A 27,870-nucleotide genomic window follows, 5' to 3' on the forward strand; every position below is an offset into this window, starting at 1 on the left:
CCCAGCCACAATAGATACGTCAACCATATAACTCTGGCATATAAGTCTCAAGGAACATTGTGGAAGAAGAGGTGGAAATGTTTAAGATACAAAAGACCAGGATTCTGCTGCAAGATTGCATCTTTTAGGTATGACACGGGGATCATACCTCTAAATTGCTCAAAATATCACTGCCTAAACAAGAAGAACAATGTAAACACCAATTGTCATGCCAAGGTGAGTTGAGAAATCTCCCAGAGTCTCAATGCTAGATGAAGATCTACAGATAATTAAGGACTGACTGCTTAGAAAGGGAGCATTAATCTTCCTAATGGATGAGCCCCAAACAAGTTAAGCGATACCAAAAGGTCAGCTCTAAAAACACATCTAAAAGTAACCCTAATCAGATATAACATGCTGTATTCATATATTTTTATTTTAGGTATATTTATATTATTATAATATTTAGAGAATAAGGGGATAAGGAATTTGAGAAAAGATGGAGTGGTTGGAGTGAGGAAAGGGAAGGGGAGGTAAAGTGACTCTTCTAACTAAAGGTAGATAGATGATGACAGATAGATAAATTCATACAAAAGTGTAGTAATTACATAGTCTTTTTTTTCATTAGAAAATCTTTATTTCATGAAAGACATATATAGTGGCATGTAATTCCATTTCCATGAAAATTGTTTAAACAGAGATGTGAGTAAAGATACAAATGGATGAAAAGAAAATCAAGGATGTCTCAGTTAGAGTTTCTATTGCTGTTCTGAAACACCATGACAAAAGAAAGAAAGTTGGGGAAGAAAGGGTATATTCAGCTGACACTTCCATACCACTATTTGTTATTGAAGAAATTCAGGAGAATAAGTCAAGCACAGCAGGGATCTGGAGGCCATAGCTTGTGCTGAGGCCATGGAGGGGTGCTGCTTACTGGCTTGTTCATTATGGTCTTGTTCAGCCTGCTTTGTTATAGATCCCAGGACCACCAGCTCAAGGATGGCATCACCCATAATGAGCTGGGCCCTCCTGAATCAATCAATAATTAAAAAAAAAAAAAGCAATACAACCAGGTCTTATGGAGGCATTTTCTTAATTACAGTTTCCTCCTTTCAGATATCTTTAGCTTGTGTCAAATTGTCTTAAAATTAACCAACAAAGGGTTTAGAAATGAATAACAATTTCCAAAGGTTGCATCAAAGTTTGCAGAACATGATGGTTGAATATTTGTGAGTATGATTTAATTCTTAGTGAGTATTATTTAATTTAATTAGATTAATTTTTTTTCAATGCAGTTTATTCAGGAACCTTGAACAATCATCTGACCCTGGGGAAAGCCAGCCCACAGCTTAAATAGCCTCTGGGTAGCCAACCCCAGCATGCCACGTGGGCAATGGAGATAGGTCCACATACATGGAAGCAAGCCAGATCCTCAGCGTTAGCCAAATGTGGAGTTGTTCATGACAGAGAGCACTCACCATCGGGAAAGTGGAAGGTAGGAACCAGCTCCATCTTTAAGGCACGGCATTCCGCAGCTCTCTACAGTTCCCCATTTTTGTTTTAGACGCATCAGGCAAGAGTAGAGGTCTGATCTCTGATATTAGAAATAAATTGGGACTTTGTACTGATGTTCATTTAGGTGTCATCCACCTAAATGAACCCGTCTGATACTTTTTTCTCAGAGGTGGGAACTGGGGCATCAACACGCATGCAATCAGACATGCTCTTCTCTGGGTCCAAAGCAGCTGACCCTGAGTGCAGTGCTTAGCCTCGCATCCTGAGCATAACATTTTAGCTTTTTATGGTAGCCAACCATGCTTGGGGAGACTGTCCTGCTTCAATGGCTGTAAAGGCCTGAATGGTCATGGCTGCATTACACTGTTGTGAGACTCTAATCTTGCATATATACCACAGGCAAACCAAGGAGACCAACACCAGAAGGCCTGCTAACGCTCCCATGCCTGCCCATTCCTTCAGATGATTCATGGCTGCAGTAATTCATGATGATAATCCTGTGGCTAGTCCTGCATCCACTCTGGTAGAATTTACTGTGACAATGGCCACTCTCAGCTGCTCCATCATAGTATCGAATTCTCCAGTCCAATTACCTAAAATATAGCTAGACAATTGTTTAGACAGATTTGCAGCACAGGGAAAATTCTTATGTTACATGCTAGTGACTCAAAGTCCAGCATACTTTCATTGACAGCCAAGTTGAGCAATTTGCCATAGGGTATCAATTTGCTCCTGCATGAGGTCAATCCTCTGATTGAACACCATCAAGCCTCCTTTTAGTTGAGCATTAATTCCTTCTTGTACATCTAAGGCATGAGCTACATTGGCTAAAAGGTTATTCAGGGTCTGAGCAGTCTGCATAGTATGACTCCTGGCTAATGCCGCGGTGGTAGCTCCAACAGCAGCCAATGAGATGGCAGTAACAATGGCGGCTGTAATTCCAAGATCCCTTTTTTGTCTGAAGAGAGTCATAGCGTGAGGGGCATCAACGGGCACAGGCACCCAGCAAGGCATGCGAGTAACCAGCTAGTAAATTTACTAGCATTCCAGCATTGGGCAAAAAAGCAAGTATTATTACCACAATTACTTGGCTCTATCTGGCTAATAATGAATGAAAATGGGGGATATAAACAAGAACCTCCCCTCTCAGTGGACTTGGGGAGTGGCATGCAAGCAGAGGGAGGAGGGAGGGTGGGATTGGGAGGGGAGGAGGGAGGGGCTTATGGGGGGATGCAGAATGAATAAAGTGTAATTGATGAAAAATTTAAAAAAAAAGGGAAAAATAATTTAAGAACCTTAAATGACTTTCAAAAGTGGAGGAAAACATGGAGTTAGTCAATTTACATGGAGCATGTCTTGCCCCTGGGGGCAATGGTCTCCTGAACCTACTCAGACCTCGGACACCACCACTGCTAGTTCTAGAACTGATGCAGGATGTTCCAACGAGGGGGTTAAGGCTTCTCATAATTATATAGTCTTAATTATTAAACAATTTCAAGAAAATATGGAAAGAATTAGAAAAAATCAGCTACATATATTGACAATTTGTTGAAGATTTTGTTGTTGTTGTTGTTCTTGGTATGGATTGATAAAACTGGCCAATGCAGACAAGCTGGTCAATACTAGGACAGAAAAATGGGTTTAGACAGAATAATTAATGACCTTATTATTGGTCTACTTTATTTGAATGTCTTTTTGTAAATGTGGTTTTTATTTCCTTTGATGAAGGGAAAAGATGAAAGTTGTTCCTAGCCTTTCTAGCTCTTTGTCAACTCTCACTGGTTGGTGTAACTCTTCTCCAAGCTTACTGGTTCAAATTAGCTGTTCTTGGTTTCTGACTGAACTACTCTGTCTGGCCTCAAACTAATTCTGGCAATACGTTTTTATTTTCTGGCTTCTTCTTATTCTCTGGCTCATTCTGTCTTCACCCATGTTTAGCTTGTTATCTCTGCAACCTGTCTCTGTAGAACTGTCCCAGAAAAAACGTTCTTTTGTTTTTTTTTTTTTTTTTTTTTTTTTTTTTTTTTTTTTTTCAATGCAGTTTATTCAGGAACCTTGAACAATCCTCGGACCCTGGGGAAAGCCAGCCCACAGCTTAAATAGCCTCTGGGTAGCCAACCCAGGCGTGCCACGTGGGCAATGCAGATAGGTCCACATACATGGAAGCAAGCCAGATCCTCGGCCTTAGCCAAATGTGGAGTTGTTTGTGACAGAGAGCACTCACCATCGGGAAGGTGGAAGGCGGAAACCGGCTCCATCTTTAAGGCATAGCATTCCGCAGCTCTCTACAGTTCCCCCTTTTTGTTTTAGACGCATCAGGCAAGAGTAGAGGTCTGATCTCTGATATTAGAAATAAATTGGGACTTTGTACCTATGTTCATTTAGGTGTCATCCACCCAAAGAGCATCAGACCTGTCTGATACCTTTTTCTCAGAGGCGGGACCTGGGGCATCAACCCGCATGCAATCAGACATGCTCTTCTCTGGGTCGAAAGCGGCTGACCTTGAGTGCAGTGCTTAGCCTCGCATCCTGAGCGTATCATTTTGGCTGTCAACCTGGCTGTCAATGAAAGTATGCTGGACTTTGTGTCACTAGCATACAACATGAGAATTTTTTCTGTGCTACAAATCTGTCTAAACAATTGTTGAGCTATATTTTAGGTAATTGGACTGGAGAATTCGATACTACGATGGAGCAGCTGAGAGTGGCCATTGTCACAGTAAATTCTACCAGAGTGGACACAGGACTAGCCACAGGATTATCAACATGGATTGCTGCAGCCATGAATCATCTGAAGGAATGGGCGGGCATGGGAGCATTAGCAGGCCTTCTGGTGTTGGTCTCCTTGGTTTGCCTGTGGTATATATGCAAGATTAGAGTCTCACAACAGTGTGATGCAGCCATGATCATTCAGGCCTTTACAGCCATTGAAGCAGGACATTCTCGCCAAGCATGGTTGGATACCATGAAAAAAACGTTTTTTTCCCTCTGTTTCTGTGCTGATCTTAAGTAGCTTCTCTTTCCTGTTCTGTTCTAGTGACAGTTGGGCATAGCCTATCTCTGACTTATTCTGTCAAATCTTTATCTGACTCATCACTTTGGCTGCCCCTCAGTGAGGTGCCATTTTAAAATAGCTACTTCCCTTTTATAAGCTAACTTTACCTTTACTGTTTGGGATTAAATGCTGGACTCAGGGTGTTTCTGTATTCCAGCCAGATCATATTGTAATCCAGAGTGTGTCTGTATTACCATCCATTCACATAGACCTAGATGGTCTTTGAATGTAATCCTTTGCCGGAGAAGCCATTGCTGGATTAAAAGTACAATGTTCATGTTTTATTTTAATTATAGACCCATACTAAAAACTTCTTTAGAGAATTTATTTTTGTGTCATTTCTATTCAGTTTAAATGCCTTCTTTGCCTCGTATTCTTTTATTCTCTATCTATATCATCAAAACATTTTTCAAGAAAGTCTGAAATTGCTAGATGATTAGGGTTTTCTGCTTAGTACTGTCACACCTTGGTGATGTAACAATTCTTTGCCTCTTATTGCTGACGCTGACTTAGACTGTCAAGATCTGGTTTTATTTTATTTTATTTTATTTTTACTAAATTCTAAGCAGATACTTGTGTATCTGAATTCAGTGGTAACCAACTAAGACTATGGCACTGGAAGTAATAAGAGACAACTCCTAATTGATCCATCTACACATTATCTGAAATTTAGCAGTTGTTCAGCAATGACATTATGTATCTCATATAATGACATTTAAATAAGATAATGTATGTGCAAGTTTTAGCACAGTGCTTGGAAATAGCAAACATTGAAGTAGTGGTGGTAACTTATTATTAGCACCATGATTTCTATTTTTATGTACCTGCAATCAAAGATAAGTTATTTGCTTCATTATCTATTCCACTTGTTTTGTTTATTTTCTTAATTGTGCAAACAGTATGTGAACTTGTTATCAATGACTAATTTATAATGAAGGTCAGTGAATATGAATGCGCACCGGGATACCTGACTTGTCAACAAATGCATCTCTCCATGGATTTCTATCCATAGTCCTTTAAACTAGACTTTTGCCCAATATCCACCACATACTATAGGAAAGTAAGTTTAAGTACACAAAAATAATATTCATGACTATACATAGACTGAAAATGACCCACTGAATCAAAATTGACTGGTGAAAAATAGGCAGAGCCCCCTGACATTTTAGAAGACCCAGTGCTCACAGAGCATCTTATGTCAAGCTGCTTACTGTCGCACCCTGTAATACAGATTCCTCTCTGCACTAAGTGGACACTGCCAATTTAAGCAACAAGAAAGGGTTCCACTTGGTGGGTCTTATGCTGTGGCTCCAGAAGTTCTGCACATGTACGATACAATTTCACATGTGCATCTGTTGGAGGACATGACAGATCTCTACTTCTGGTAAGATCCTTAGGACTTCCAGAAGGTAGAGCAAGCTGTTCTTTAAAGAGCTCTGTGATCAGGAGGAACTTTGGGGTGAATGGACAGTCATGGATTTTGAGTCCAGGGCTGCTCAGGTGGAGATGGAAGACTCATGTGAAGGTGTGCAGGTCCCATCTGTGCCTATTTAGCAGGTTCCTGCTGAAACAAGAATCCCCAGCCAGCTGGCAAACAAAGACTGGCCTGCAGCTGTCACTGCTGAGGTCACTGAGTGACAGGAAATACCACTGAATGACCTAAGCTTTTCTGCATATATGTGAGCAAGACAGGTGTATGCTTATTTACTTTTTGTTTGTTTTTTCCCTTATGGAGTTTGTGCTTTGAGATAGAATTTTTACTTTTGAGATGAAATAAAACAGAATGCATAAAAAAACTGAACACAAATGGTGAAACTGTCTACTGCATTCATACATAGAAAGAATGATGTTTAGGCTATACAGACACATACCTGAGAGACAGAAAACAATTGAACTGATCTCCACGATGACCTGGTGATAATCTACTGTATTACCACAGTAGGCAGAGGAAAAATCAGATTTGATGACCCAGAGTTAGAAAATAAAAAAAACTGTATCATTCTTAGGCAAACATATTAAAGAGCTACACACAGAAACATGATTTTTAGTGGGCTCTCTTACAAACTTGATGAATGTTGCTTTACTTTTCATATGTTGATTCGAGAGCTATGGCATGCTAGACAATCACTATACTGCTGAGGTGCTTTGTTAGTTTATGTGTTCCTCTTTAGATAGAGACCTAACTTTATTCAGGGTGATTTTTGTCATGGTTCTGATAATGGACACAGAGAGAAACACACACACACACAGAGAGAGAGAGAGAGAGAGAGAGAGAGAGAGAGAGAGAGACAGAGAGACAGAGAGACAGAGAGACAGAGAGAGACAGAGAGAGAGACAGAGACAGAGACAAAGAGAAGAGAGAGACAGAGAGAGAGAGAGAAAGAGAGAGATTCAGTGTTTCTGGCAAGTAACAAAATATACTGCTTTTACAGGTCTAATCTTAGAAGCCAAAGGTCATAACTTCTGGTTCATAATAGTTATTTAGAACAAGTCATAAGTGTAGGCCATACTCAAGGCAAGAAAATTTAAGCAAGTAAATTATTCTCATAATCCTAAACCAAGGTACTTGAAACATTTCTCAGTCTTTTTTTCTTTGTTGTACTTTGGCTGTTTTATGTTGCACTGTCTTGAAGAACTTTAAATCCTCACTTAAGTATCTTATATGCTGTTAAACTCAGCCATTGTTTTATTCTTCCTAGTAAACATTTCTATGTCTAGAATTTCAAGTTGAGTTGTTCTCATACCCTCCATGTCTCTTTAATATGTGTAAGATCTCCTCTTCTTTTTAGAAAATACCAACTAAAAGTTATAATAATAATAATGTCTATAGTATTTGTCTAATGCTGTAACTATAAACTAATCATTTAATGATTATAATGTTCATGTTATTTCTGGTACCTAATGTTTCTGTTGCTGTAATAAACACTATGACCCACGAAACTTAAGGTAACCTTATATCTTATACATCCAACATCGAGGCAAGTCAGAACAGGAACTTGAGGCAGGAACATGGATGCAGGAATTGCTCCAGAGGAGCACTGCTTTACGCTTTTTTCCTCATTGCTTCACCAACCAGGGAGGGGGCTACAGCTGGGATACAAAGTGAATGGACTGTAATTAATAAAAATAAATTAAAAAAAAAGAAAAATAAGAAAAGAATTATTGTGTGTTCATGCAGATGTGTGTATGTGCATGGGCATTTGTGTGCATATCAGTGCATGTCCATATGGTATGACACCTGAGTGGAGGTCAGAGGACAGGTGGAGGGAGTTCATTATATTTACCAATACATGGATCCACGGATCTCAGGGATCAAACTATGTTGTTGCTTTTACACACACACACACACACACACACACACACACACACACACACACACACATACGTGTATATATATATATATATTTGGTAGTAAATACCTATACAAGTTGAGCTATGTTGCCAGCCCTCTAATAGCTTTTTCTAAAAAACGTTTTCTTCCTCAAGAATTAACTTACTCAAGCATGGTTGGCTACCATAAAAAGCTAAAATGTTACGCTCAGGATGCGAGGCTAAGCACTGCACTCAGGGTCAGCCGCTTTGGACCCAGAGAAGAGCATGTCTGATTGCATGCGGGTTGATGCCCCAGGTCCCGCCTCTGAGAAAAAGATATCGGTCAGGTCTGATGCTCTTTGGGTGGATGACACCTAAATGAACATCAGTACAAAGTCCCAAATCATTTCTAATATCAGAGATCAGACCTCTACTCTTGCCTGATGCGTCTAAAACAAAAATGGGGAACTGTAGAGAGCTGCGGAATGCTGTGCCTTAAAGATGGAGCTGGTTTCTGCCTTCCACCTTCCCGATGGTGAGTGCTCTCTGTCATGAACAATTCCACATTTGGCTAAGGCTGAGGATCTGGCTTGCTTCCATGTATGTGGACCTATCTGCATTGCCCACGTGGCACGCTGGGGTTGGCTACCCAGAGGCTATTTAAGCTGTGGGCTGGCTTTCCCCAGGGTCAGAAGATTGTTCAAGGTTCCTGAATAAACTGCATTGAAAAAAAAAAAAAAAAAAAAAAAGAATTAACTTACACAAATGCACTCATCATCACTGGAGAACTACACCATGAAACCTTCTGCATGCCTTTAAACACACACTCTCTCTTCCACCCTTCCTACCTCCTCTGCATGCTGTTCTAGTGTTGCAAACTCTAGGTGCCTTTAACCTCTTAATTTTCACTTTTATCTAAACTTGAGAAAACAGCTAAGGAGTAGAAAGTAGCTCAGTATTAGACAGATTGCCTACAATGTACAAGATTCTTACTTCAATAAAAAGCAGGTCTCACTTTCCGAAAAAAGAATATTATGGAACAGTATTTCAGTAGCCGGAAATTCTTCTTGGGAGATCATCATGAACAATTAGGAACTTAATTTTTCCTCTTTGTTTCCCTCTGTGTGAATCTGCCTCTCTCTCACTCACTCACTCACTCACACCCCATCTCTCAGAGTTCCCTTTACACAATTTGTTATTTTATCCATTTACATGACTTGTTAGCTTTTTGTATGATGAGAATACAATCTGGTTCCTATTTTCTTAATTTATCTTGAGCTCACCCTCGATTTTCAACAGTTAAGATGTGTCATCTGAGAAAATGTAGTTCCAGCTTTATTAATTTGAAATAGATTAAAACAGTAATGTAGTAGAGAAAAAGTGGAATCAGTTTGTGCTTTTGTCCAATCAGTTATAAAATAGGGTTAACGAACACCCGAGTAGTGAGGCTTCACCCCCCCACCCGCAGCAGCTTTAAGGATATTATTTGGGGTAAGTGAGAGAGTTGACTGATTGACTTATTCTCTGGTCTTTTAGGGAACGATGTTTTTTTTTTTTTTTGAAATAAGTTATTATGTCAGTGTAAGATGTGAGATGTAGAAATCACAAGAGGGAAAAAAAAAACATTAGAAAAGCCATAGATGCTTGGAAACACTCAGACATGAGTGTCTCCATTCATGTAAGACTGGATCAAGGGAACCAGAAAATAAATGCTGCTAAGAGTGGGATGTGATAAGCAAAACATTCCTCACTGAGAAGAGTGTGTGCAGATAACGATAAAATGTTAAGATTTTATTTGAGAAGCTATGGAGAGCAAAGTGGCACTCAAGTAGGAAGAAACTAAATTAAGGCTGAAGACACCATTTTATTTATAAGTACAATTTACTCTTGATTACCTTATGCCTTGTTAGCAAAATTAAGCTTCGCAACTTGGACTGTTGAGCACTTCCAGATAAAATCACACCATTGTTGGAATTAGAATCACAAAACCGTATGTTCCCTAACTTCAGCAGTCTCATGGAGAGTGCCATCTGCACTGCCTGGCATTTTTTTTACACATCACACATCCCCAGGCAGCGATTTCTTCTACCGCAGCAACAATCTATCAAGCCCTCAGCACTAAGATGGTAGGCTCTTTAAAGAACAGGTAGCAGTCCAGTGCAAAGTCCTTGGTTCAGGGAAATTAAAATGATTTTCAAAAGAAAACATGCACAATATCAGTAGAACAAATTACCAAACATGACAAATTTAAGATATCATGATCAATACATATTTGTGGGAAAAATATTTGGCTAATGTGTAAACACAAGCAGAGAGGTTATTTGGTTCTCATTTCATGTATTTACTTTTTCTTTTTTGCTTTTTAAAATGAAAGACTTGTTTTATTACACATAATAGAAATAATTTTCTTAAGACAAAAATGACAAAGTCAATTTTCTCACATAGTTTGTCTATCGTAAGTTAGACCTTAAACTAACAATTTGAAATAAAGCTTGCAACCTTGACACCAAATGATGGTTATCAGTTACAGGATAGTGAGTGGCACAGTTTTTATACAGTATACAGTATTTTATACAGTCTATAGTATCCAATGTACAGTGTTTGTACCAATAATTAATTATAACCTTATAAACCCACAATGTATTATCAGGAGCACCAAATATTGAAATTATCTTAACATATTTCAAACCATGTTTAGTGTCTTAAAATTTTTATTGTTTTTATTTTTTTTTACTTATTGTGACCTGAACAGCTCCGAGATTGACAGAACTGTGGTGATGGGGAATGAATCAATGACAGACACATATACAGAAAACCTGAGCCTCGAAACTTAACCTTTTTTTTTTCATATATAAAGCATTAATGAGGAAGAGTAAGCTGGTTAGTTAATCTTAGCTGGCATTCCTATACTTGAGTAGTTTCAGAATGAAGCCATCTGTGAAGGAGCTCAGGCTAATAGTTACTGAATAAACTGGTTTTAGCTAAGGGTAAAGCATTTGTAAACATCTTATCTTGGACCGAAGAAGCTTTGCTATTCCTGAGCCCAAGAGATCATTTTGTCAATAACATGTATTTACTCATGACTCCATTGGATCTACATATTGACACTTAAGAGTTTTCTTTGTGTGTGTGGTTATGGATTCCATTTTTTTTCGGTATGCTTGTCAATGAGATATATGAAGACTACTGATATTTGTGTTAATTTTATATCCTCCCATTTCGTTGAAGGTGTAAATCAGCTCTAAGTTTTTTGGTGCTGTGTTTAAGTTCTCTTATATAGAAATAGTAACATAATGAGTTCTTTTTAGAATCGTATCTCATTTATTCCTTCTATTATGTTACTGTTCTAAGGCTGCAGGATTGTAAGGAATACAGGAAAAGAGAGAGTGGAAACTCTTGTTTTGTTCCTGATCTTACTTGTAATGTATTGAGTTTTCTCCTTTTCCCATGATATTGGCTTTATGTTTATTATGTGTAGCCTTAGTTATGTTGATTTATGTTCCCCACATTCCTAGATATTTTTCCATTATTTTTAATGTGAAAGGATGTTGAATTCTGTAAATGAACTTTTGTGTGTCTATTGAGAAAAATCATACTCTTTTTTGAGTCTATTTATGGCAGGCATTCAATATATTGATTTATAAGTGTTCAATCACCCAAGCCAACTTGACCATAATGAGTGATTGTGATTACAAATTTGATTTGCCAACATTTAACATTTTGTTGAGAATTTTCTTGACTATGTTCTGTCCATTTGACCATAACCAGAATCGCTATCATTTGAGAACATAAATTACATGTTCATTGTTGCGTAATTCCCAATAATTAAGAAATAAAAGAAGCCTAGATGTTCTACAACTATTTAATATATCCTAAAAATGTGGTGCATCTATACAATTATATTTTATTTAGCTTTGAAGAAAATTGAATTATGAAAATTTAAGGTAAATGGAAAAAACTAGAAATACTTATATTGATGGTGGCAATACCTTCCAAATAGACAAATGCCATACATTTCCTCTTATATGAAGGTTATAGTTTGGCTGATTTTATTTTGCTTGTTTAATAAGGCATACATATGGAAGCCAGAAAGCTATGAAGGGAACATGGCACAGCGTGCTTTAAGAAAATTGAGGTAGTAAACTGTAGATAAAAGGAATGCAGCTTGAGAACATTGGGAGTGAAAAGGTTAAAAGGGGAGAAAAGAAGGGAGATGAATTAGAGAGAAAAATGTGTGGAGGTGATCAGGAAATGGGACAATTAGACAAAATAAAAGGTATATTAAATGGTATATAGAAACTTGCTATCTTATAACCTAAATGAAAAAAAATGCAAAAGAGAATTGATAAAGTGACTCTGATCAGTTGGATGATGGGTCTTCTGGAAACAATGGGTTGTTAAATAAACTTTCATATGGAATATCTTTGCTTGAGAAGTTCACAGACATCAGTCTTAGAAGCTCCCTAACTATACAACCTTCTGTTCTTACTCTGAACATCATAACTAGAGGATAAGGACCCTATTGCTGAAGAAACTATATGTCTTAGCTTCAAGATTTATATAAGGAAAGCTAAAACTGAACTAAAAATGCTTTCTATACAAATTAGCTTTCCAAGTGCCAGAATGTGCTATGGATAATATTAGGGAAGACAAAGCTTCAGTTATCTTATACAGCTTTGAACCCTGTGAAGCAAATATAAAATCTTCCTGGCAAGGTGTGTATACATTTGTACAACAGCAATGTGACCACAGAGAACCAACTGTTCTCTGCCTGGAACTGAGGCTTATTTCACAATAAGAAAGTCCTTCATGCCTGTTACTACAAGCATGGATAAAAGCCTATACCTGAAGAGGCTGCATGCAGACTTGAGGCCCCAAGTGGGGAACTTATTACTATTCTTTACCTAAGTTCACACAGAATCAAACTGCCTTCCTAATATCCATGCTTATACCTAGGGAAATTACTCCCAGCTTTAATAGGAGAAGCCTCTCTTTGTAGTGATCAGAGGTAAATTGCTGTCTAGATACTTATAATATGTGATTTTTTTTTATTTTTAGAATACATTCCTAAACCAGATTGTATACCACCCTCTGTAAGGCTAAAGAACACTGTGAAAGAGGGATGTGATTAGGAGCTGTAATACTAGGTGATTGGCTGTGAAATGCTATGCTTTAGACTCATATAATCACTGCAATCATGAACTCAAGACAACTCCCAGTATCTGCAGGGGGCCCATGCAAGACTTCCTCCTGCAACAATCCGACATGGAAGGGTAGGGACTCCAGGGGCCCTGATCATTACTGCTGAACTATTGGCTATTGATAGATTCCAGAAAAGAGGTGACATCGTCTTTAGCTATGTACCCAGAGATGGGTACACCAACCTCCAATGGGCAATCCCAATGACCACACAGGTAACCCGGTAAAAACTGACTGAGCCAGAAAACAAAGTGAATAGACACAAAAGTGAGAAAGAGAACTGTAGGGAACAAGGGTCCTAGACAAGCATAGTAGAACAGAGGGAAATTATGGGAAGTAAAAGTGGTCAGTATGTTGTAGGCTTAGATTTTTCAAACACCTACTTTATTTAAGGTTCTTAAGCTCCTCTACCTCCCTTAGAAGCCCCCAACCTTAGGTAGGAGAGTAGTGGAGAAAGGGACTGATAAGGGACAAAGTCCTTTGGGATTACCAAACTCAGTTGTCAGGATACCAGCAATCTAGTCAAACAGGAAGGCAGCAGCAGCACGTGGCAGCAGCAGTGGAACCATTCCATAGAAGCAGCAACACTTCACCCAAAAGGGCACAAGTCCATCGGCGTGGCAAAACTCTGCCAAAACAGCCTGAGAGGTTCCCTGGAGGGTTTCCCTCTGCAAAGACTATCAGAGGATCTGAACCTTGCAGAGCATAGCAATTCAAAAGTTTTGTCTTGCTATCTGTGATCTTCTACTTATCTCTTCTCAGAATCTACATGAGAATGTTTTCCCCCTCACAGAAACCACGTCCCTTACAAGGTAGTTTTCAGCTGACAAACATCATGTGCCTTTTCATGGGGGCTGTTTTCCATGGGGTAAAAAAAATTCCAGTTCCCACACTGGGACCAAAACAAAAAACATATTCACTTGATTGATGTCACTGAGTTTCCAAAGAAACCAGAAACTTTTATTTCATTATACATTCTATATATATGTAAAGTTGTCAACAAAGTTAATTCAAAAATATTTTTCAAACAGTAAACATACATGTTTTAGCTAGCTACTATAAATCTAGCACTCAGGAGGTGGAGGCTGACAAATCTGAGTTAAAGGTCATTCTCCTTAAACAAACCACACAGCAAAATTTGAAGCAAGTCTGGACTACATAAGACACTTTCTTAAAATAAAAATAGTTCACATTTCACATTTTAATCCTCAAAGTTGAAAAGTAAATATATAATCTTGCAACTGAAAATTTAATCTATTACTGGACACTAATTGTCTTTAGCCCAATGGAGCTTGGGAACCCATCTAGGGGTACATAGCTAATGACAGTGTTGGGAGTTTTTGCAAAGCAACAATTTTTTTAAAATATATTCTTCTCTCATATAATACATCCTCACTACACTTTCCCCTCCCTCCATTTCTTCTAGATATCTCCCTATCTCCCATCTCCTCAGATTCATTCTCCATCTGTTTCCCTTTAGAAAATAGCAGGCCTCCAAGAGACAACACCCAAACATCCAAACATGATAAAACAGGATACAATGAGACAAGCCAAAGTCCTCATAAGGGCTCGAAAAGGCAACCCAATAGGAGGGAGGGTTCCAAGAGGAGACAAAAGAGTCAGGGACACACTTGTTCCCATTGTTAGAAGTCCCACAATAACACCAAGCTAACATTTTCTTAAAAAACAAACCAATTCACATTTCCTCTGACAGTGGGCAAGTGTTCTTTTTACCCACTTCTTTTTTTAATTAAATTTTTTCTTTTATGTTAATTACAGTTTATTCACTTTGTATCCCAGTTGTAGTCCCCTCCCTCATCCCTTTCCGATCCCACCCTCTCTCCCTTATCTCCTCCTATGCCCTTCTCCAAGTCCAAGGATAGGGGAGGTCCTTCTCCCATTCCATCTGACCCTAGCTTATCCGGTTTCATCAGGACTGGCTGCATTGTCCTCCTCTGTGGCCTGGCAAGGCTGCTCCCCCATCAGGTAGAGGCAGTCAAAGAACAGGCCACTGTGTTCATGTCAGAGACAGTCCCTGTTCCCTTTACTAGAGAACCCACTTGTATACTGCCATGGGCTACATCTGATCAGGGGTTCTAGGTTATATCCATGAATGGTCCTTGGCTGGAATATCAGTCTCCAAAAGGATAACAACAGAACCAAAATATGTGGGCACAGGGGTCTTTTCTGAGACTGATATAACCCACTTCTCTTTGATAATCATCTCTTTTTTATAACATCTACCCGTAAAGGTATAAGGTGATACATAGAGATATTTATATTTATCTAATGATTAATGAACCATTTAAGAATTTACTTTCTAGTAGTTTATCTGTCCTCCTTTTAAAATGTTTATTGAGGTAACTACCTTATTTTAAAATAAAACTTGTGGTTTTTTTTAATTAAAATTTTAATTTTTTTACATTAATTGCATTTTATTCTCTTTGCATCCCAGCTGTAACCCCCTCCTTCATTCCCTCCCAATCCTACCCTCCCTTCATCATCTCCTCCCATGCCCCTTTCCAAGCCTACCAATGCGGGGGGGGGTATCCACCACCCCTTCCATTGGACCCTAGCTTTGATTAGCGAGATCCTTCAAACATTCTCACTAGTGACAGGCCCTTTAGTCAGCTGAAGACATTCGTAGACATGACCCATGTCGTGATTTTTGACTTCTTTGCTCTGGCCCGAGAAGCAGACCTATAAATTGGAGAATCCTGAAGAATCTAGTGGCAATATCAGAGGATCTGCTAAGAACTAAAACCCTTGTTTCCCCCCATCAACCTAAAAACCTCAAACTAAATGACTCTTTGGGATGCTGTAGCCTACATCAATCATCTGCTTTTGTCACAGACATAGATAACAGATGGAAAACTGCAAGAGAAGACTCATTTAAAAATATTCTATGAACATCTAAAAAGCAATATTTGGGGTTTACCAGGGTTTTATATACTGCCATTAGTGTAATCATTCGTCTGAAACTGAAATAGTATCTGAAAATCTTCCTGAAGTTTAGTAAAATCTTTTAAATGGTAGACACTAAGTATCTAGGTATAATCCAACATGAGTTTCCTTGTGTCACAATTGTCGGGCATAGTGTTTATGTATCAAACCCATTATTGTGTCCCTCCATATTCTTGAAAGTTTTATGTTGTCACATTTGAATTCATATGGAGGTGCTGTATTTAAAGTTTTGCCATTTGAAATTAATTTAATTTGATCATATACTGTCATTGGGCCTATGAAGGAAAGTCTTTGAATTCTTTGTCTTAATGAACATGGGTTTATTTTCCAGTGAGACCTTCACCTAACACACATAATCGAACCTAAGCATGCTTCACTTGTAATATCTGATAGCATCGATAACACAAATTTAAGGAAAGTGAGCTAAACTCTTTCATAGAGCCTCACAAATCTGTTATTCAGCGACACAGGGAGTGAATCCAAGTCTCAAGGCACTTGAAAAGCTTTAAAAAAAATACAATTCTAGAGTTTTATTTATTATCTGGGTGTTTAAAGACATTTAAGTCAAATGACCCTTCCCAAGGTTTTAAGAGACATAAAATTCACTGTAGTCAGACATTTATTATCATTATAAATACGTACATTGACTATATACAAACTGTTTTCTCCAGTGGCAACTTATCATCATGTTAATTTCAGAGTGGTCTACAGAAAGTAATGGACCTGTGCATCTCATTCACAAATGTATCTTCAATTTTAAGCCAGATCTGCTATTCCCAGCCTATGGTTATAGCTCCCTTCGAGATGGGAGACTAAGCTACAAAGTAAGTTAAAGGCCATCTTCAGCAGTTTATTGAGACTGTAATTCAAATAAAACAAAGAATGTGGGCTGGGTTTAGCTCTGTAGTGGGGTGCTGGAGTAGCATATACCAGGCTCTATGTTCAACCAACAGTGAAAACAAAGCTGAAAAGCAATATCCCTTCCACATACCCTCCCTCCCTCCAACAATGCATCCCTTTATCTCTCCTTTCCTCCTTACCTTCCAATGTCTCCTAGACACAGGATTTTAATATGATATGCTACTATATCCACCTTTCCACTCTCCTGCTTTGCCCCCTCCCTCTCATTAGTAACTGACTGGTCCTTAGGCAAACAAACCCATTGTCACACCCTTCCCTGTACTGTGATTAGGAAGGGTTTGTAACCCACAGAATGACATCATTTCTCTTATTCTGCTCTTCTCTACATAGGATCAAAATAAATTCAATTCTTAAAAAAAATCTTCTAGGATATCTTATAAAAGAAAAAGCAAAATTCAGGGGCCACTTTTGAGTTTTACTCAACTCTCATTTTGCTTTTTTGTCTGATGGATGAGACCTATTTGCACACTGGCTCATGGTCTACAAATACACAAGTGCTCACAGTCCTGGATTAATTTTTTTTCTTGTAATTTAGTATGTTGTACATCTACCAGATGACCTCCTAAATAATATTTCTGACCCAATCCCATGTGCCCTTTGTGAATCCAATAATTTAATCAAACAATTTATGTGGATCCTTTATGCCAGATGTATAGAAGTAAAAGATTCTTTTCCAATCCATGAGCTTCTTCTTCATCCAACTGACTGTTTCTCTGGCTACGCAGAAGTTTGTTCGTCTGTTTTGTTCTCATTTTAAGAAACCCCACTTATCAGCTGTCTTCATTCTTTGATGGGTGGCATTTAAGACATTCTTTACCTGCATCGCGCAGTGTGATTCCTATGTTTTCTTCTAGCAGTTTCTGTGCATCAGGTTTCATTTTACATCTTTGCTGCATTTTCCGTAACTGGAGTAACAGTCTCAGAAAAGACAACTGATTGCATGCCGGTTGATGCCCCAGGTCCCGCCTCTGAGAAAAAGGTATCAGACGGGTCTGATGCTCTTTGGGTGAACCAGGTAAAGAAGCTTTCTGGCTCTGAGTGCTGCCATTTCCTGCTGGCCTGATTCTGCGTTTGACTTGAGCACTTTGTCAAATACTTTCCAGATTTCCATTGGATTTCGGTGGACTTTGACGATGGATCACCACTCTCATTCAGATGAAATTCTTTGGCGAGAACTTTATTTTCCAAGTAAGGATTTTCATCAAAATAAAAATCTCTTCTGTAACCTGATTTAATATCTTCAAATTCTGTCACTTCAGTTCTGGTCAAATAATGCAGAGCCTCCTCATCCTCCTCCCCGAGCAGTGCAGACACTTGTGGATGGTTGACAAATGTTGTTACCCAAAATTTGGGGATTTGGTGATCAATTCTCACCTCTTCTGAAAAAACGGTTGGAGGAGTTTGTTATATTTTTGTTCTACTTTCAAAATTTCCTCACTGGCTTGTTCATTAGGGCTGTCTATTTCATTTTGTACTTCATCAATATGTTCAATTGCTTCTTGCTGTTCTTTTTCTGCGGTCTCGTCAGCCCCGTCGTGATTAGCATTGAGCTCCTTTTTATTGACTTTGGCCTTCAGCTCAGACGTGGTGCCCTCTGCGGTTGGGGCGGGGTTGGGGAACTGGAGCAAAGGGACTGCCAAGGGGGCGGCCAGCAACTTCCCCTCACGCCACACTCGCGGCACCCCGTTTTCTCCCTCTTCTGATGTCCATCCCGTTTGCCTTTCTGAGTGAGGACTGATCATCTTACCCAGGGTCTCCCTTCTTGTTTAGCTTCTTTAGGTGTACAGATTTTAGTATGTTTCTCCTATATGATATAACTAATATCCTCTTATAAGTGATTATATACCAGGTGTGTCTTTCTGCTTCTGGGATACCTCACTCAGGATGATCTTTTTTGGTTCCATCCATTTGCCTGAAAATTTCATGATTTTCTTGTTTTAAATTGCTGAGTAGTATTAGGAATAGTGCCACCTCTAGATACAGCTATACCATTCCTAGGTGTATAGATAAAATATGCTCAAGTATACAAGGACATTTGCTCAACTATGTTCATAGCAGCTTTATTCGTAATAACTAGAATCTGGAAACAATCCAGACGTCTCTCCACTGAGGAATGGATGCAGAAATTGTGCAAGGTGATATGTATGGATTTTTTTGTGTTTTTTTCTGGACAGTATCTCATATAACACTTTATAGCTTCATATCTCAATATACAGCCAGGGTTAGCCTTGAACCGCTGATCTTCTTGATGCAACAACCTTTTTTATGCTACTGCACTCCGAAAACAATAAAATTCTGAGTAGGGAAATGTTTTGATACTTATGTAAAAAGAAAAAATGATTATTTTTTTCATACTAGTAGATTTAGAATATGTGTGTGAAATACAAGTGGGAAAGTGTAAACTTCAAATAAAAATAATTAAGCTCAAATACATTGATTGGAGAAAGTAGAGTACTAAAATGTATACCTTCTGAATGAATACGTTAATATAACACAGAACGTAAATATATTGTGATGAATCCATCTATGCATTAATCCTGGACACATGCATGTGAGACAACATCTTTATACCCAGAAAGTATTAATCAAAAACTCTCAGAAACAAAAAAGTAAATACTCAATTTTAAAATTACAAATATATTAAATCAAGGACTTTTAAATAGATACGAGATTAAGAACTCTGTTAAAGTTTGCTAAAACCATTTTCTAAAAAGATACTCTCATAAGATAATGCTGAACAATCCTTGAAAGTTTTTATTTTAATGTTTTTATATTAATTACAGCTTATTCAATATGTATCCCAGCTGTAGCCCCATCCCTCAATCCCTCCCAATCTCACCCTTCCTCTCTCATCTCCTCCCATGCCCCTCTCCAAATCCACTGATAGGGGAGGTCCTTGAAAAATTAAATATTGAAAGTTTGGCAATAATAAAAGTTGAAGAAGATTTAGAACAACCCAACTTCCACGACTTATTGGTAGAAGTTGAAAAAAAGTACATGCTTTCAAAAAGTTGTTAAAGATTAACATATACTTATTAAATGATAATAAAAATAATTTCTACTATATATCCAACACTAATAAAAAATATGTGGTTACACAATGATTGCTACAGCAGATTTATAACAGCTTTGCTTATATGTCCCAATCTGGATACAAGTCGTAAATCTATAATAATGCCTAAACAAATAAAATTCCAGACAATAAACTTAGGCTAAGTAATCATGCCCAGTACAAAATTACAAAGAATTTCATCCAGCTAGAGTTGAATATCTTTTTAAAAGAAGAGTTATAATATTCAAAAAGATGTAGTATTAAATTATAAATGGAAATAATCTTTCTCCTTGTCAAAATATTTCATTGTAATTGTTTTACTTAGAATGACAATTATCATTTTATTAAAACTAGTTTCATATTTGTTTTAAAAGCTCATTTTTTTAACGGATTAAAGTAAAACACTGTTAAGCATAAATTTAAATCAATTTAGTAAAAATGTTTTGTAGTGAAAGACAAAATTGCTTTATTTTATCAGTTAAAATTTAAAGTGGTTTTAGAATTTCAGACAGCCTTAAAAACTATCTGATGCTGAGACTCATAGCCAAGGCTGGAGTGCAGGGAATCTTATGAAAGAAGTAGGAGATAGTAAGACCTGGAGAGGACAGGAGTTCCACTAGGAGAGCAACAGATCCAAAAAGTCTGGGCACAGGGGTCTTTACTGAAACTGATACTCCAGCCAAGGACCATGCATGGACATAACCTAGGACCCCTGAAGATTTAGCCCATGGCAGTTTAGTGTCCAAGTGGGTTCCATAGTAATGAGGACAGGGACTGTCTCTGACAGGAACTGATTGGCCTGCTTTTTGATCACTTCCCCCTGAGGGGGTAACAGCCTTACCAGGCCACAGAAGAAGACAATGCAGCCAGTGCTGATGAGACCTGATAGACTAGGATCAGAGGGAAGGGGAGGAAGAGCTCCCTTATCAGTGGACCGAGAGAGGGACATGGGTGGGGAAGAGGGAGAGTGGGATTGGGAGGGTGGGAGGGAGGAAGGTACGGGGGGGGTACAAAGTGAATAAAACGTAATTAATAAAAATAAAAATAATTAAATAAAAAGCAAAAAAAGACAAAAAATATCACAGAGAATGTATTTTATAACATCTTACATAACAGTTTTGGTTTGTCATAAGCAACAAAACAACACTAATTCTATATCAGACAACTGTATTGATTTATTGGATTTCCAAAATTTTCTATACATCTCTGTTGTTGGTGAATTCAATACAGGTCAGCAAGATACATTAATATTTACTGTCATCCTCTGTAAGGATACTAGTTTTCCACCTGTACTCTCTATATTTTAGATTTACTGGCTAAGACTGTCTGCCTCAAGTGCAGGAAATTAAGATGCACACCCTCCAAAGTAGGAATACTGAAGAAATTCTGATCTTTAGCTAAACCCATGTATTTACAATATTGTGAGAGTCACTTTGGAGCTACAAATATACTCTTTTGCCCTAAAATACCTCTCTCACCACCCAGATGATAGTACTATCCCTACACCTTCTAATTTCCAACTAATTTACTTGTTTATATTTGAGTGGGGTTATTGTCCATTTCTATTTATTTCTTTGTTTATAGCAGCTGAGATACACATACATTTCCATCATTCTTGGGTATTTTCTAGTTAGAGGTTTTTGGTTTGTTTCTTGTTAGTATGTTGACATTATTTTGATGGTTTTCTGCTGAGACACTGGAAATGTTTTTAGACAGCCTCTGGTATGTTTTCAAAGTACTGTTGTGTTTTATTGTCCTTTACTTTATTAGATTACAAGATGTTCTAATTTTAGTTCACTTTTTTGTCTAACCATTCAAGTCAGACATTTCTCTAGTGGTCTTGAAGACCTTCTGAGAAGCATGATATCTGGCTACCCTGAGCTTGGTGAACTTATTATTTCCAGAGCATGAATGCCTCTACTTTTTCTAGAAGATAATTCATACTATATCTTCACTTGTGCAACCAGGTGGAGCAGTATCTATTTCTGTATCTGACTGTAGATACATTAGAGTAAATATCTCTGGCTCCATTCCAACACTACAGAATTCTCTCCAGCCCCTCCTTAATGGCCTGTAAGTTATTTTTCTAATGGAAATCTTGGTCCCTTTATCTACAAGTATATGTACTTATCAGCTAAATTCTAGGATACATGCAATTTGAACCTTGCTAACGACACAGAATTACCAAGAAAGTATAGTATTCATAGTTTTGTTTGTTTGTTTGTTTGTTGTATTTAACTATATACTAGACAAGTTATTTTCTGGTCAATTATTTAGATCCTTTCTTCCTAACTTCTTCAATGAAATTCTCACTCATTATTTTTTTTTTTTTTGGTTTTGTGCTACGAATAAGTTGTTCATTTATAGCATATACTTAATCCTGGATTTTATCCATATTTTTGTTATACTTTGAAGTGAATGTCCATTGAAAGTGTGTTTTAACAATGAACATTTCCTCAGTTTTGATACCATCATTGTTCCAGATGCTATATCTTCGCTTCCCATAAAAATCCTCTTTTGAAGTCACATCTCATCCTGACACATCCCTGGAAACTACGTACCTGGTTACATAGTTATAGTTTTGAATATCCCCACAGTGTCATAGAGTAAAACTAAACATTTGTGCTACGTATTCCCTGCATTTGGGTTTGGTTCGTTTAGCAAAATGCATTAGACTTTCATCAATGTTTTTGACAAATCAATAGTTCATTTCTATTGATTGGATATTTTGTGGCTTAAAATGCATAAAGGAGGCTATGTGGGGGTGGAATAGTACCAGGAGGGTCAGGAGAGAGACTGTTGGAGAGGACGGAGAATCAGCACATTTATAAAAATACCACAGTGAAACAAAATGCTATGAACACTATTTAGTTTAATTAAATATTAGCCACTGAATCCATGTTCCATGTTCCATGGTGTTTATTAATTTGCCAGTTGGTGGAAATATAAGTAGTTACTAGTTTTGATGCACGTGGATGAGACGGAGACCCGTTTTCTGTGAACCCAATCCTCTATGTAACCCACACAGTCATAGACTCTGCTGAACACGAAACTTTCTGGTACTCTAACATCAACTGGGTATATGTGCTTCTAATTGTCATCTTGTCTTAACCATGCTAGCAGGTCGACAGCAGGGAGTCTGGGTGGATGTAATGTAATGATTAATGCCATTGAACTGTTTTTGTGTACTTATTTACTGTCTTTGTGTTTTCTTTACAGAAATATCTGTTCAGAACTTTTGTACCTTATTAAAATTTTGGTCTGATTATATCTTTAATGTGGACATTTAAACTTTTAACATATTTTAGATCCAACCCCTTCTCAGATTTAAGACTTGAAAGTGCTGAAAATATGTTCTCTATCCAACCGTGTCTATCAAAGATCAAAAGTTGAAAACTAGTAGCACCAAACTTACCAAATTATTTTTAATACATTAAGCTGTTTGTGTTACAGTTCTAAAAAAAATCTTCAAAAAATGAAAGGTCACCAAAGTACTTGACCATAGATGTATTATATTTGTATACCCTACGGTACAACTGTACAGCCTACAGTACAATTTTATAGTCTACAGTACCATCTACAGCATAATTATACTGTCTATGGTACAGTCTACAGTAATTTGAGTTAATATTTGTCTAAAGTATAAGATATGTCACAGTTAATGTATTAGAATATGGATGACCAGGTATTTCAGTGTCAAATAATCATTTGTTTCTCCATGGAAATGACTTCAAACCTCTGCCACCAAACACTCCCGGGGTTTTGATGGGGCTGAAGCACATTTTTTAGTTAAGTATGTTTGATAGTGTTGGTCTAGTCACCCTCATCTCTACTATTTACTAAAAACTTACTCTTGCAATTACTGAGATAGGTGTGTTCAAAGACAGAATAGTTTTCAATTTCTCCGTGTCTTCCCTAACGTATGCTGCGGTTTGAATGGGAGCAGCCCACCATAAGCCTATCTATTTCAACACTTGGTCCCCAGTTATTTGAGAAAGTTTGTGGAACCCTTAAGAAGCCTGGCTAGAGAAAATGAAGTGGGTCACTGCGTGGTGGGGTTGGGTTTCATAGCATAGCCCTGCTTCCTTCTCACTCCTCGCTTCTTAGCTACAGAACAGTGTGACCAGCCAGCCTCCTACCCTTGCTGCCATCCTTTATGGCTGCAGTGTCTTCCCTGCCCTGGCAGAACACATTCTCTTCCCACAAGTAGACTACACTCTTCTTCTACCCTGGAATTGCTTCCTGTCAGTACTGGACAACAGCAGTGAGAAAAGAAATAACATGCCAGCTTCGCCTCTACTGTCAAGTATATACACATCTGATAAGGATTTTAAAAGTGGGGTCTGTAGTAAGGGGAGCAGGGGCTCTCTCTGGCATGAACTCAGTGGCAGTCTCTCTGATCGCCTCCCCCTGGAGGATGCAGCCTTGCAGTCCACAGAGGAAGACAGTGCAGCCAGTCCTGATGAGACCTGATAGGCTAAGGTCAAATAGAATGGGAGGAGGATCTCTCCTATCAGGGGACTAAGGGAGAGGTATGGGGAGAAGAGGGAGGGAGGCTGGGATTGGGTGGAGATGAGGGAGGGAGCCACAGCAGAGATACAAATTGAATAAATTGTAATAAATGACAATAATAAAAATTTTAAAAGTTCTTTTGTATTTCATGTTCTGCTTACCACCAAAACTCCCTTGCTCTGATGTGTAGTTTCCATGAAATTAATATAGCTCTACTCCAAATTAGTTTTATAATCTCTAAATTGATAACTGATTCATAAGAATATAAAATTATATCAGTTAATGAAGTGTCGTGAGATATTTCAATATATGTATGCACTTTATAAATTTTAACTAAGGTTGAACGTAACTGTATCTGCAAACCAGATAATTTCTTTTTTCGTTGTATGAACATTCAAAATCTTTATTTAAAGGCTTCTGGAACATAGCACCTAAAATTTTTAATTTAAATTTTATTTTTAGTTTCATTTTTTACAATTTATTCACTTTATAACCCAATTGTAGGCCCCACCCCTTATCTCCTTCCGGTCCTTCCCTCTCTCCCTTTTCCTGCCTATCTCCCTCCTCTAGTCCACTGAAAGGAGGAGTCCTCCTCTCTTACCATCTGACCCTAGCCTATCAAATCTCATCAGGACTGCCTGGTTCCTTTTCTTCTGTGGCCTGGGAAGGCCACACCATCAGGAGACATGATCAAAGAGCAGGGAATAGAATTCACAGCAGAGACAGCCCCTGTACCTCTTACTTAGAACCCATATGGAGACTGAGCTGCCTATGAGCTACATCTGAGCAGGGGTTCTAGGTTCTGGCCCCCCCTGGGCCAGATTTTTTACTTTCTTAGTTTCCTTGTGGAGCTACTGTCCCCTTTGGGTCTGTCTCTTCCCATCTCCCATCCCCCTTCTTCTATAAGATTTCCTGCCCTCTGCCCAATGTTTTACTGTGAGTCTCTGCATCTGCTTCAATCCTCTGCTGGGTGGAGCCTTTCAGAGGACATCTGCGGTAGGCTCCAGTCCTGTTCCCTCTCTTCCACCACTTCCAGTGTCTATCCTGTTTACCAGCAATCCCTGCTGATCATGCTTTCCCTATTTTTCTTCCTGTCCTGCCCATTGCCTTGTCCTAATAACCACTGAGAGAAAATTTGAAGTATTCCATGAATTATAAAAAAGGTTAGATTAAATATCAAAATGCAAGTGTACATGCAGTAGTATTCTCTCCGTAGTGTTTCTGTAATTGAAAATAGGTGAATAAACTGTAATTAATAAAGAAAAAAAAAAGGAAAAAAGAAAATAGGTTAATGCTTGCATGAGAGCAGCTCTGGAGCCCAATAATGAAAAACTACTTAATTCTGGTCAGAGGTCAAGAGGTCAAATGAAATCTCTGGCCGGAGTGGTGACCTAACATTCAAATTAGGTAGCCAGGGACTGCCCTCTGGAAAGCAGGCTCACCTTAAGCCATGCTGAGCACATAGAACACTTGGGTTCTTCACTGGATAGCGCGCTTTCCACTCCCAGCATTCCCGCTCTTGGAGCAGGGGTTCACAGAGCTCTGCTCATGCAGCCTTGCAAGCCTGACAGCTGTTTTAAACTACCCAAATGTACAAGAGCAAATTTCTCAGAAAATCGTGACTTTTTTTTTTCCAGCCTTTTTTCTATCTCATTTCAAAGCATCCTTTTCCTAACACTTTGGGCTTCCTCAGTTTTTTTCTTGCTGACCTCCATGCCTGCTTCATTCTAGTAACATAGCTTTTGTCTCCTCACCTCCACTTTCCTCCTCTGGACAGCTTCCCAGGTTTACAGCTTGCATGCTCTGGCAACTTTTCTTTTAAACTCTATTTAAGTTGTCCTCCAGCTTCCCAGTGGCTCTATTATTAAATTGTAAATATGGAAAAGAACCTGGGTGTCGGGGATCTTGACTTCCATGGTAACATGGCAACTCTGACAGAACTTCTCTAAACCAGCACTATGGATATTTTAACAAAATTATAACCTAGACCTATAGGACTCCACTCTGCAACAATGTCACTTTCCGTCCCTGTGTGCTCCCACGGAACTGGTTTAGTTGTCTCTGTTGGACATCAACTAAGGAGCATGGATAGTCTGAACTTAGGTCCCCTGCACATTGGTGGCTGATTTGGCCACATGATCTTCAAGTACGTTTCCTGGAAGAGGAGAGGCTGTTTCTAACATGGACTTTATTGCCTGCTTTTGGATCACTTCCTCCTGGCAGGGCTGCCTTGCCTGGCGTCAGGGGATGAGGATATGCTCAGTACTGATGTGACTTGATGTGCTGGGGAGGGTTGATAGGGGGAAGGGGACTCCTTTTTTCTGGGAGAAAAATGAGAGGAGAAGGGAGAAGGACAGGAAGAGGAAGACTGTGAGGAGAGGAGGGAGGGGCATATAAAGTAAATAAACTGAAATAAAAATTTAAAAAAAATTAATGGTTTAATTCTTCATTTATTTTTTTCTTTTCAAAAATTCTTTATTAATTACACTTTATTCACTTTGTATCCCCCCTGTAGTTCCCTCCCTCTTCCAGTCACAATCCCTCCCTTCCTCCCCCCTCTGCACGCATACCCTTCCCCAAGTCCACTGATAGGGGAGGTCTTCTTTTCCTTCCTTCTGATCCTAGTCAACTAGGTCTCATCAGGAGTGGCTGCATTGTCTTCTTCTTTGGTCTGGTAAGGCTGCTCCCCCCTCAGGGGGAGGTGATTAAAGAGCAGGCCAATCAGTTCATGTCAGAGACAGTCCCTGTTTCTATTACTATGGAACCCATTTGGACACTGAACTGCCATGGGCTACATCTGTGCAGAGGTTCTAGGTTATCTCCATGCCTGGTACTTGGTTGGAGTATCAGTCTCAGGATAACAACGTCACTTTCAAAGTGTACTGAAATGCAACTTCTTACTAGCTCCCTAAACAAGGTGACAGTTGTAGTGTAAATTTTGTCTGACAAAGGTAACTAAAATTCCTTACAGTCATTCATTTAAAAAAAAAAACTATTTCTCCACAACCTCTCCAGTATGTGTTATCGCTTGAGTTTTTCATCTTGGCCATTCTGATGGGTGTAAGGTGATAACTCAGGGTCGTTTTGATTTGCATTTCCCTGATGGCTAATGAGGATGAGCATTTCTTTAAGTGTTTTTCTGCCATTCGATATTCCTCTGTCGAGAATTCTCTGTTTAGCTCTGTTCCCCATTTTTTAATTGGATTACTTGGATTGCTGCTTTTCAGCTTCTTTAGTTCTTTGTATATACTGGATATTAGTCCTCTGTCAGATAAAGGGTTAGTGAAGATTCTTTCCCAATCTGTAGGCAGTCGTTTTGTTTTGATGATGGTATCCTTTGCTTTACAGAAACTTTGAATGT

At 38.5% G+C, this 27,870-nt stretch overlaps 1 pseudogene; it reads right to left on the reverse strand.

Moving 5' to 3' along the window:
• Nucleotides 1-824: 824 nt before the first annotated feature.
• Nucleotides 825-26,020, reverse strand: LOC110544709 (protein SET-like; annotated as a pseudogene).
• Between the last annotated feature and the right edge of the window lie 1,850 nt (nt 26,021-27,870).

This window comes from Meriones unguiculatus, chromosome 2 (assembly GCF_030254825.1).
Source record: "Meriones unguiculatus strain TT.TT164.6M chromosome 2, Bangor_MerUng_6.1, whole genome shotgun sequence".
NCBI lineage: Eukaryota > Metazoa > Chordata > Mammalia > Rodentia > Muridae > Meriones > Meriones unguiculatus.